Source organism: Camelus ferus, chromosome 1 (assembly GCF_009834535.1).
Source record: "Camelus ferus isolate YT-003-E chromosome 1, BCGSAC_Cfer_1.0, whole genome shotgun sequence".
Lineage (NCBI taxonomy): Eukaryota > Metazoa > Chordata > Mammalia > Artiodactyla > Camelidae > Camelus > Camelus ferus.
The window spans coordinates 119,951,347-119,964,180 of NC_045696.1; positions in this window are offsets into that span (position 1 = coordinate 119,951,347).

Below are 12,834 nucleotides of genomic sequence, written 5' to 3' on the forward strand. Positions count from 1 at the left end.
TGGAGTGTTTTTTTCTTTGCTGTTGTCTGTTAATCAGACAAACACCATGACTTACAATGTAATGTCTTAGGACCATGGGCTGTTTGAATCATCTAGTTAGATTTCAGAATGAGTAAGAGCTCACGCTTCTTTGCATACGTGAGTGACTGTCACAGTGTTAAATTCTATAAAAAGCAGTTGTATCTGCTCAGTTTCCAGGTGAGAGCACATGGATGCTGGGGAGCAAATTTATCCTCATTATTTTAAAAAAGCACTTGGTAAAGGAAAAGAACTGGAGAAGAACCACATTTTTATCTACACTCTGAGTACAATAACATATGAATTGTGTAACTTTACAGGCAAGAACAGGAAGGTAAAATGGGGAAACGGATATTGTTTTGCCAATACAGTCCATTTTCTTTTTAGAACAGAAGGAGGAGAGCGAGCCCGGCAGTACCCTGTCATCAGATGACATGAAACTCTCCGTGTGCTTTTATTTCCCTCTGTGACTTTTCTAGGCTCAGACCACGTTCCAAGGGGAATTTCCCAAAATTTCCTACCACCTGTTTCTGTTTCCTCTAGAAGTCAGTTGACAGGTGGGGACAGGCAAGAGGGACACTGTGAACCTGGATCAACCTGGAAACCAGGGCGCACGTGCAGGGAAAGGAGTCAGGCATGAAGGCCACAGGAGAAGTGCCAGGGTGACGGGTTGTCCCAGAGCTGGATTATGGTGATGGCTGCAGGCGGCGTAAATGTAGTCAGATTCATCAAACTCTGAACTTTATGATATGTAAATTATACACTAAAGCTGTCTGAGAAAGAAAGGGAGGGAGAAAAGGCGGGCAGAGAGAAGCACTGCGACTTGTGCAGTGCCACACCATTTCTAAAATGCAGGGAAATGTTAGAAGACAATTTCTAGTTCCCGGAGGGTGGAAAAGCTCACTGAGATCGGACAGGTTGTAGCCCCTCTGCTCGCAAGTAACATCCCCTGCAAATAAATCGTTGCCCCCCACACACACTCTAGGGGAGACCTGCACCTGTTTGGCAAAGGAGCTTCAAGACAGGCCTCCTGCCCTCCCCTCTAGCAGCCTGACCCCGACCCTTTCCTGCGGCACAGACGGGCCAGCATCACTGCCCACTAGACAAGACACGCTGGGGGCCGCACATCTGTTCTGCCTGTTCTAGCAGACACATCACACATATAAAAAAAAAAGGCGGTCATCCTATTAATACATCTTTAACCCAGCTCAGCTCAAATTATTATCATGTCAGCATATAATCAGTATAAAAATTATTGAGATACTTTACAGTCATTTTTTCATAGGAAATCCTCAAAATCCTAGATGTGTCTACCAGCACGTCTCAATTCCGACGAGCCAAATTTTCAAGTGCTCAGTAGCCACAGGTGGCCACTGCCTTGGACAGGTCGGGCCTAGAGGCATTTGCTGTTGATAACCCGGACACTCCAGACTGTTGGAAAAGAGAGTGGTCTCACGCAGATACCCACTGCTAACTGAACAAACGAGCAAGTGAAGGTCTGTGTTAGATTGTGTAAAACCACACTCATCTCTGTGATCTTCACATTTAAAAAAAAATATTTCACATGGTCCTGAGGAATTTTTTAATGTCCTCAGTGAGTTTCATTTTCAGGTCTTGGCAGTTAAACCCCTATGATCAGCATGCTCAGCTGTGTTTAAAATTAACATTGCAAAGGAGCCATTTAGAGACTAGGAATTATGAAACAAGGACTGTAGTTAAGTTTTTTTATGCGTTTAGGACTTTTTTTCCATGTCAATATATATATTTTTAATATGAGTATAGTTGATTTACAATGTTGTGTTAGTTTCTGATATACAGCAAAGTGGTTCAGTTATACACACACACACACACACATATATATATTCTTTTTCATATTCTTTCTCTTTATAGGTTACTACAAGCCATTGAATATATAGTTCCCTGTGCTGTACAATAGGACTTTGTTGTTTATCTGTTTTATTTATAGTAGTGTGTATCTGCCAATCCCAAACCCCCAATTTATCCCTGCCTCCTACCTGGTAACCATAAGCTTGATGTCTATGTCTGTGAGACTGTTCCTGTTTTGTAAATAAGTTCATTTGTGTCATTTTTTTAGGTACCACATATGTGATATCATATGCTATTTATCTTTCTCTGTCTGACTTCACTTAGTATGATAATCTCTAGGTCCATCCATGTTGCTGCAAATGGCATTATTTCATTCTTTTTATGGCTGAATAGTATTCCATTACATATGTTTCCACAGATTCTTCATACAGTCATCTGTTGATGGACTTTTAGGTTGCTTCAGTGTCTTGGCTATTGTATATAGTGCTGCTCTGAACATTGGGGTGTGTGTCTCATTTTGAATTAGAGTTTTCTCCAGATATATGCCCAGGGGTGGGACTGCTGGATCATACAGTATCTCTATTTTTAGTTTTCTAAGGATTTAGTTAAGATGAAAGGTATGTGTTTTATCAGGAAGCTGCAACCTCTCCTCACAAGGGAACAGCTGTGTTGATCTACAGTAATAAGTCTGATTAAGGTCATTATTGAACTAAAACTCTCATCAACTGCCTAGAAATCACAGCCTTACAGATAAAGACCTACAGGTTAAAAGGGTCTCAGCTGGGCTTTTTTGGCTTGGTTTGATTGGAGGTGGGCTAGAGGTTGTCTAGTTTAGGATAAGACAGCTATTTAAAGCACTGTTAAGGGGAGAGGATCTAGCTCAGTGGCAGAGCACATGCTTAGCATGCACGAGGTCCTGGGTTCAGTCCCCAGTATCTCTGTTAAAAATAAATAACTAAAATAAACCAAATTACCTCCCCCCAACATGAAAAAAAAAATTTAATTAAAAATAAGAAACCAAACAAAAAGTTATAAAATAAAGTACTGTCAGGATTCGTATTCTGTAAAGTCACTGATGGGCTCTAATCTGATGTCTCATTACAGGAGACTCTCATTCTACAATATTCGCTGTCCAGCTTTGATAGTTGTTCCGTAGCTGACCACCTAGCTCTCTTGTGGAAATAAAAACTTTGCTGCTGCAGCCCTGAAAAAATTCTTCTTTTCCCAGAAACACTAGGACAACATTTTTCCGCAAACTCACAAATCCAAATAAGAATAAAGCCACCGCATAAAATCAGCAGGCAGGAAGGCAGGTGATTGTCTGATTTTCGGTCACGTTTGATTGTTCTTGGACCTCCCCCTTTGCGGATGGTGACCTTTGGTTTGACTCTTCATCCCCGTGGGTTAAAATCGTGCCCTTGGGATGCAGGTGTCCTCGCTGGGCCTGACCGCGGTTTCTCTCTGTCTTCTTCTCCGGTGGTCTGTCCACCTCTTGGCTCCACTCTGTTCCCGGTGGGCAGAGCTGAGCTCCCACTTCCTCGAGGACACAGTCTCTTCCCACCATCGCCACTTCCCTTTTGTTCTTGTGCAGCCAAGGAGCAGCTTGATTTCTGGGCGTTAAAGAAAAGCAAACTCCCGTCACGCTCTTCGGTGCCTGATTTAGTCTAGGTTCTCCCCAGAACAAAACCTCAGGTAGAGACTTGGTCTGGGGACAGGTACCCTTTAGGGGAGGGGGCCTGGCGGGAGTGAGGGGTGGAGAGAGGAAGAGGGGAAGAAGGCCAGTTAAGGATGGGTTCATCCCCTGTTACGGTTGGGGCTGCCAGGGCTCAGTCCTGCCGGGCACCCTCCGGGGGGTGGTGCAGAACGTCTCCAGAATTGTACCCCCGAAGAGCCATGGACGGGGGCCTTTCCCCCTGACTTTCCGTTCCTCCAGTGGTTGGGGGTTGTTCTGGCATTGCTGACACCCCCTGGACTTCGGGCCGCCGGTGAAGGTGCTCAGTGAACTCCCAAAGCTTCAAAAACGCCCCTGAGGAGGATGGGCTCGAGGTGGGCGCTGACTGTGCCCGGGGAGGGTGTCCAAGTCAGCTGGGCCGCGGGGACGTGGTGTAGGGCACAAAAGGCCCTGGCTTCTGGTCACCAGTGGTACCTGAAAACCCTCCTCACTCCCTCAAAAGACAAACACCGAATACGTTTAAATGGAAACGTCGCCGAGACCGGATATAACTTCTGCAGCTGTTTCTTCATGTTAAGAGGCTGGGCCGCTCCCAGACAGCCCCTGTGCATCAGGGCCAAGGCAGGGCACCTGTCCCTGGAGTGCCTTGCCTTCCAGCTCGGTCTGTCCCTGAGTTAGGTGCGTGCCACTCGCCAGAGTCAGGCCGAAAGGAGAGGCATCCCGAACCCCTCTGTCACTCCGGCTCCGTCTCTAAGAAGCGCACCCAGAGTCACGCAGGGCTTGGGGAGAGAACCTTCCCGCGTGTGCCAGCTGTAGGTTTGGGGAACATTCAAAGCTGCACTCCGGCCCAAACCAGGACTGCTTTTATTTCCCCATCAGAGCAGCTCTCACGGCAGCGTCTTCAAAACTAGAGGAGATGAGGGTAGGAGGTCCTCGTCCTTGGGGCCACCACAGCATGCCTAGGAGATGCTGAGGGCTTGGGGACTGGGAAGAGGAGCGTTTGGGGGGCTTAGCACCCAGCCGTTGGGGTGCCACTTCTGGGAGACACATGTCAACAGATGACCTTCAAAGCCTGTGACCCTTGAAGATAATTGGCTTAAAATTTCACTACCAATCATAGGATTCTCCAAGCACCAAGGTCATTCTTAGACAGACAGGCAGACAAGCTGGATTGCAGGACAAGGTCACTGGCAGATCTGGGACCCTTCTTACTGGCCATGACATATCTTGGCCTTGTCAGTAAGGGTCGGGCATCTACGTGGATGCTCTTCTCCATGAGAGCCACCACTTACTGCTCTCAGAATGCCCTCACAGACCTTTATGTACTTTAGCTTATTTAATACAGGGTGGCAAAGTAGATCCATTATCACCAGTTGACAGTCGAGGCCACTGTGGCTCTCGGAGGGTAAGGACCCACGCAGGGTCACACAGTCCTGTGAGGAGCAGAGCTGGGATTCCAAACCAGTTCAGGGGCAAAGACAGAAACACAGCTCCTTTTATGATTGTAGATACACCTTTTTGAGATCCAGGAGGACAGGCAGCCTGAAGGGTCAGCCCATGCCTCGGTGAAACAGGGGAGCAAATGGTTCAGCACTCAGACTCTGGTCTTCGAAGACCATGAGGGAATAGAATGAGAAACAAAATTATCTCCAGGTCTTCCTTACAATCTGCAATTGAATATTCTGAAAGTAACAACAGACCCTGTGTGTACCAGAGTGAATATTTTCACCTGTTTTTCATGAGAAACTAAATGTTTTTCAGGAAAAAAAAATTGAAACAATAACAACACTTTGGACCCTGCTACAAGATGCATGTGTGTCCCGATCACAGAACTCTGCTTGTTCTCTGGGTCTCACGTTTGTATCCGGCAGCAGATTTCAGGAGCTGGCGTGAACGAGCCCTCACCTGGTAGAAACAAAACCGCTGGGCTTCGGGGTTTGCGGTTTTCCCACCACGGGGAGGCCACGGGGAGAAGCCCATCTGAGCTCTGCACCCGCCTCTCTGGCTGCGAGCTCTCTTTCATTTTGTGTTTTCCTGACGCTACACGCATGGATTTCTGTTGTGCCCTGTCCGACCCCCCAGCGAGCCATCGGAAAGAAACACTCATCAGTGCTCCAGACAAGTGATGAGCCTGGCACACAGTAGGCGCTTTATGGAGTCGGTGCTCTGCAGGGTGGAAAGGGACTTTCAAGGCCGTGAGCCTGCAGTGGCCCTTTGTGGTTTTGACTCATTCATGAGCAAAACTCCTCAAAAGAGGATGTATTTGCCATCTCACTGGCCCCCTTCCCATGTTTTCCTCAATCCCGTCCAGCCAGTGCTCAGGGCCCCTACTCCCTGAACTGCTCTGGACCTCCTGTCACCAAATTGGGCGGTCACCTCTCTGTTTACGTGTCCCCTCCACCACCCAGTGGCATTCAGTGCAGCGGACCTCGCCTTCCCAGAGCCTCCCACTCCTCCTGCCTTTCTGCATCCTCCCTTTCCACATCCTCCTCCTCCATCTCTCTGGGTGATTTCCCTGCCGCAGACGGCCTCCGGCCTCCCCAGCCCAGGGCTCCTCCACACCACTTCCCCGGAGATGCTTCTTCCAGGCTTCTGGCTTTCAACACGACCTATTTACCGGCGATTCTCAGATTTATACTCTGAGCTGCAGACTCAAGTATTTAACTGCTTGCGTGACTTTGCCTCTCCGACGTCCGAGAGACATCTCAAACGTAGTGGTAAAACAGAACCCTCAATGCTCTTCTCACCCAGCTTGCTCCTCCCTGCACCCTTCCTCTGTTCAGTTAATGGAACGACCATTAATCCAGTTGTTTAAGCCAATTTATAAGTCATGCCTGATTCGCTTTCCTCTTTCATCTCTGTATCCCGTGGCTCAGCAGGGTCCCGTGGGCTTCCTCCTTGCAACATGTGTGCCCAATTCATCAGCTTCTCTTGTTTTCTACTCTGTCCTCTCTCATGTGGATGATGGCCATGGCCCGCCCCAGGTGTCCCCGCGTCCACTTTAATCCTCCTATAATCCATTCCCAGAGCGGATCTGTTAAAAATGGAGGTCAGGTCGTGCGACTCGCTGGTTTAAAGCCCTCCAGTGGCTACCTATTGGAAGGTTGGACTTTTAGAATCAAATTCAAATCCCTCAACAAGACTTGTAAGGCACCCGGCTTAGCCCAGGGGTCAGCAGGCTTTTCTGTGAAGGGCTGCATAGTCCGTATTTGGGGCTTTGTGAGCCACGTGGTCTGCATTGCAAGTTCTCAGCTCTGCCATAGTCAGTGTGGTGAACAAATGAACATGGCTATGTTCCAATAAAACTTTATTTACAAAAGCAGGCAATGGGCTGAATTTGGCCTGTGAGGCATAGTTTGGTGACCCCGATCTGTCCCCTTTCTACCTTTCCAACCCCATAGCACACCGCTCTGCCCTTGACCTTGGCCCCCCTTCACCTCCCCTCCCCTAGTGCTGGCTTGGGTAGAAACCCTGCCCAGATGGCTGCCCCCAGTTCCCGTGGTCCCCATACATGAATGTCACACCCTCTGTAGGTGCTGGCCCCGCCATGATGACTCTGGCCAGTGGAAAGTGGTGGAATTTGATGTTCTAGGGCTTCTGAGCTGAGGCTTTAAGCAGATTGCTAACTCCTGCTTCCTCCCTTGGAATCCAGCTGCCAAGCTGTGAAAAACAAAAAGCACACCAGGAGAGGCCACGTGGAGAAGGACAGAGAAGTTCTGGGCCATCGTGCCAGAGGAGCACCCAGCCGCGTGAGTGAGCCACCTTGGGCATCCCGGTCTGGTCAAGCCTCCGGATGCCTGCGGTCAGCTGGCATCATGTGGAGGAGAGAGCTGCCTGGCCAAGGCCGGTCATGTCACAGACCGTGAGAGAGAAAACGGTTATCATCCTCTTTAAGCCACTGCGTTTTGGTGCTTTGATTTACAGCCCCAGATAATTGATAATTTCTCAAACCCTCTATTTCATTCCTCCAGTGGCACCAGCTGCTCTGTCTGCCTGGAACACAACCCCCACCCCCAGATCCTTACCTGGCTGGTCCTTTTCATCATTTGGGTTGGCCCGCAGCCCCTCAGTTGTTGTTGTTGTTTTGGAAAGCCCCCCTTTCTATGATCAGGCTGTGTGCTGAACCCCTATTCTACTCATTCCACCCTTGCCTAGACTCCAGGACCAGCTTGCGATGGCGATCAAGCCAATCAGTAATAACTGGTAATTCTGCTTCTCCCACCCCCACCCACCCCGGTCCCCTACCCCAGCCTAAGGTACTGATTCAGAGAAGGACATGTGACCCAAGTCAGTTCAATCAGAGTCAGTCCCAGGAATTGTGGGTTTATTGGCTGGTTTAATCCAAGCCTGGAGCTGCTGGTATCTAACTGTCCATCACAAGGGGCAGGCCTTCTGGGAACAGAGCTAACATAGGAGAGGAAGGAGGAAAGATGGAGAGGAAGGAGGAAAGATGGAGAGGAGAAAGGAAAGATGGAGACGGTGAGAGAGCACCTGGATCTAGCTATACCTGATGTTAAAATCTCCTTGGCTTTTTTACGTGAACCAGTGCATCTCCCACTCCACGATCACCCCTCTTTTCCTTTCCTAAGCCAGTTTGAGTTGTATTTCTGCCACTTGCTCAATTGCTTGACTCACCCTCTACCATCTCCTCTAGTGTTAGGTGAAGGCATATGAAATTGCTATTCTTGGCGATAAATGACTGAATATCAGTCATTTCATCTTAGTTCTTTGAACACCTCCAGAGCAGGGAACTCACTACCTACTGTGGCAGCTCAGTTGGAAATTGGACAGACTTAACCAACAGAAATCATTTTTCTCAAATGAAAATCTTATCCCTGTCCCTTCTCCAGTGCCCTCCTCTGAACACATTTTGTGTCTAGTGTGGGATCTGAGGTCTCGCTTGGGTAGAGAAGAGAAGGCTTCAGTAATGCAGCCTCAAACATCCAAATCTTTTTTTAAAATGTGATGTCTTAAGCTATGTTTCACCATCTTGCTCGTTTATTTCAGACTCAATTCAAAATCCTCTATTTAAGCCCCAGTGAATTTCCCTTTATTCTCCATGGCCCACTTCTCCTTCCTTCAAAGGCGTCTGCCCCCACCCACTAGGTCACAGTCTTCGTCAGTCATCTTCTCTGTGGTTGTCATAGTACAATAAGATGATGGAAATTCAGTGCCCCTGATTTGCAGGAGTCATGGTTGCATAATCTGGGATACCCCTTCTGGCCTCATGCATCCTGCAGGTTCAGGAAGCGTTCTTTCTCTGTCTTCAGCTGAGTCATTACTACACATGCTGAAAGGACAGAGCTCAGGGTCAGGATGCAAAGGCATGTGTGTGGTTGGACAGTGATTCATTAGCCATTGGGTTTGGTCGTCCGGTCAGTCACTAGCACCCGCTGGTTTCTCAGCGCATCTGTAGGAAGTCACATGGCACCAGCCAAGTGTCCCTTTGAAATACCGAAGGGGCTCCTCGTTACCCGGTACATGTTGTCCCATTCCCGAAGGTAAGTAGAGCTGTGTCTTATTTAGGATGGGCTAAGCCATGTTAATAAACAGACCCAATGGCGAAACAATGGAATTTTGTTTGTAGCTCAGGTAACAGCCCAGGATACACAGGTTGGTCCTCTCTGCTGGTTAGCGCCTCAGGGATCTAGGTTCTCCCTACCCTGTGGGCCTGTAAGGGCTTCCCTGTCACCCGCATCCAGCCCAGAAGAGGAAAGAGCATAAAGGAGCACATGTAGGACATTTATGGGTCAGGCCTGAAAATGCCACGTCACTGCCACTCATTTAGTCACCAAAGCCACAGCCAGCCAGACGGAGGGGAGGAAAATGCTGTGTAGCTAAGTGCTTACACAGAGGGAGAGTGGATTCGGTGAGTGGTCTCCACTATAAGCGACTAACATTGTCATGACACAAATATATCCCCAAAGGCCTGACCTCCTAGGCATCCCTTCCTTCTAAAACTGAGCTTCTGCCCCTGGCTGTGGGGCCAGAATCTTTGTCCATTATCCTCTCCAGAGTTGACAGGCTACAACAAGAGAATGCAAATACAAGGCAAATAATGTAAAAATTGATGGCAAAGTGAAACTTACCAGTCTTGCAAAATAAGCGAGATTTCAAGATTAGGAAAGGCATTTGGAGGAACTGCCCCAATCACCAGCAAAGCCATTGACAAATGAGGAAATGACAGTGTCAGAGCCGAGGGTGAGGGTGAGGGCCAGAAAGGCGCTTCAAATGCGAACGATAGCAACACCCAAGGGGCTACAGAGACGCCTGGAAAAACCAGCAGGTGCCTCAAATATTTTGGCCGAAGTTATTCAGGTTATGACTGGGCTGTAAAAGTCGAATCTTTTTATTTTTCATTTCTTTTCTTAAGGGAGGTGCTGGGGATTGAACCCAGGACCTTGAGCATACTAAGCACACACTATACCACTGAGCAATACCCTTTCCTCCTTAAAAGTCAAATCTTTTGTGTGTGTGTGTATGTGTGTGTGTGTATATATATATGTATTTTTTTATTGACATATAGTCAGTTTACAATGTTGTGTCAATTTCTGGTGTACAGCACAGTGCTTCAGTCATACATGAACATACATATATTCATTTTCTTTCTCACCATAAGTTACTACAAGACATTGAATATAGTTCCCTGTGCTATACAGTATAAACTTGTTGTTTATCTACTTTATACATAGTAGTATCTGCAAATCCCAAACTCCCAATTTATCCTGCCCCCCCGGTAACTATACGTTTGTTTTCTATGTGAGTCTGTTTCTGTTTTGTAAATAAGTTCGTTTGTCTTTTTTTTAGGTTCCACATATAAATGATATCATATGGTACTTTTCTTTCTCCTTTTGACTTCTCTTTGAATGACAATCTCTGGATCCATCCATGTTGCTGCAAATGACATTATTTTATTATTTTTATGGCTGAGTAGTATGCCATTATATAAATATACCACAACTTCTTTATCCAGTCATGTATCAATGGACATTTAGGTGGTTTCCATGATTTGCTATTGTAAATAGTGCTGCTGTGAACACTGGGGTGCAGGTGTCTTTTTGAATTAAGGTTCCCTCTGGATATATGCCCAGGAATGGGATTGCTGGATCATATGGTAAGTCTATTTTTAGTTTTTTGAGGAGTCTCCATAGTGTTTTCCACAGTGGCTGCACCAAACTACATTCCCACCAGCAGTGTAGGAGGGTTCCCCTTTCTCCACACCCTCTCCAGCATTTGTCATTTGTGGACTTTTTGAATGATGGGCATTCTGACTGGTGTGAGGTGATACCTCATTGTAGTTTTGATTTGTATTTTTCTGATAATTAGGGGTATTGAGCATTTTTTCATGTATCTATTGGCCATTTGTATGTTTTCGTTAGAGAATTGCTTTGTTTAGGCCTTCTGCCCAGTTTTGGATTGGCTTGTTTGTTTTTTTTTCTTATTAAGTTGTATGAGCTGTTTATATATTCTGACAACTAAGCCCTTATCAGTCTCATCTTTTGCAAATATTTTCTCCCATTCTGTAGGTTGTCTTTTTGTTTTGCTTATGGTTTCCTTTGGTATGCAAAAGCTTCTAAGTTTAATTAGGTCTCATTTATTTATTTTTGATTTTATTTCTATTGCTTGGGTAGGACTGCCCTAGGAGAACATTGCTGAAATTTATGTCAGAGAATGTTTTGCCTATGTTTTCTTCTAGGGGGTTTATTGTGTCTTGTCTTATGTTTAAGTTTTTAAGCCATTTTGAGTTTATTTTTGTGTGTGGTGTGAGGGAGTGTTCTAACTTCATTGATTTACATGCAGCTGTCCCGTTTTCCCAACACCATTTGCTAAAGAGACCGTCTTTACTCCATTATATGTTCTTGCCTCCTTTGTCAAAGATTAATTGACCAGAAGTTTGTGGGTTGGTTTCTGGGCTCTTTATTCTGTTCCATTGTTGTATTATATCTGTTTTTGTACCAACACCATGCTGCTTTGATTATTGTAGCTCTGTAGTGTTGTTTGAAGTTTGGGAGGGTTATTCCTCCAGCTTCATTCTTTTTCTTCAGTATTGCTTTGGCAATTCTGGCTCTTTTGTGATTATATATGAATTTTAGGGTGATTTGTTCTAATTCTGTGACCTGCGTAATTTGATAGGGATCTCATTAAAATCTGTAGAGTGCTTTGGGTAATATGGTCATTTCAACAATATTGATTATTCCAATCCAAGAACATGGGATATCTTTCCATTTTTTAAAGTCATCTTTAAATTCCTTAGTCAATGTTTTGTAGTTCTCTGAGTATAAGTCTTTCACTTCCTTGGTCAGATTTATTCCTAAGTATTTAATTTTTTTTGGATGCAATTTTAAAAGGATTGTTTCTTTACTTCCCTTCTCTGATATTTCATTGTTAGTGTAAAGAAATGCAAATTATTTCTTGTATCCTGCTACCTTGCCAAATTCTAAAGGTCAAATCTTAATGGAAGAATTTCACATTATATGATATTAACATTTTATCAGAAAAATATGCCAGAACAAAAAAGTCCTTGATAGTTGATTGATCATTTTTGTGGTTGTTGCTTTTCTGATGAGCTGGTGGCAATACTGTTTCCTCGGCTCCTTGCCCAAGGCCCTGCCTCTAAATGATGGCTGTGCCCCGGAGCTGGATCCTGGTCCTCTTTCCTTCAGTGTTGCCCTGTCCTGAGTGATTTCGTCCAATCCCATGGCCTTAAACATCACCCACGTGCAATTGACTCTCAAATCCAGGTCTGTGGCCTTGACCTTCAGATGTGTATCCTCCTGTCCACTTGACGTCTGCACTTGTACGTTTCAGAGCCTCTCAGACTTAGGTGTGCAACATCACACCTCGATTTCACGCCTTTTCCTCAAGACTTCCCTACCTCGCTCGATAAACACTAGCCTCTTTCAGCCACTTTTCAAGTCATAATCTCGAGTCATTCTTTTTTTTTCTTTAAAAAAATTTTTTTTGTCATTTTTGGGGGAAGATAATTAGGTTTGTTTATTTATTTAATGGAGGTACTGGGGGTTTAATGCAGGACCTCGTGCATGCTAAGCACACGCTGTACCACTGAGCTGTACCCCCCCCCCACCCTCAATATTTTATTTTATTTACTTAATAGAGGGGCTGGGGATTGAACTCAGGACCTCGTGCATGCTAAGCAGGTGCTCTACCAAGAGCTATACCCACCCCACAAGAGTCATTCTTGATGCCTCGGCCTCCACCCATTCCCACAACGAATGCAACAGAAAGTTTTGTCTTCGAAATACATCCTCAGTCACCCCTACTCCATCTCCCCAAGTTGGGCTTATCCACTAAGTCCA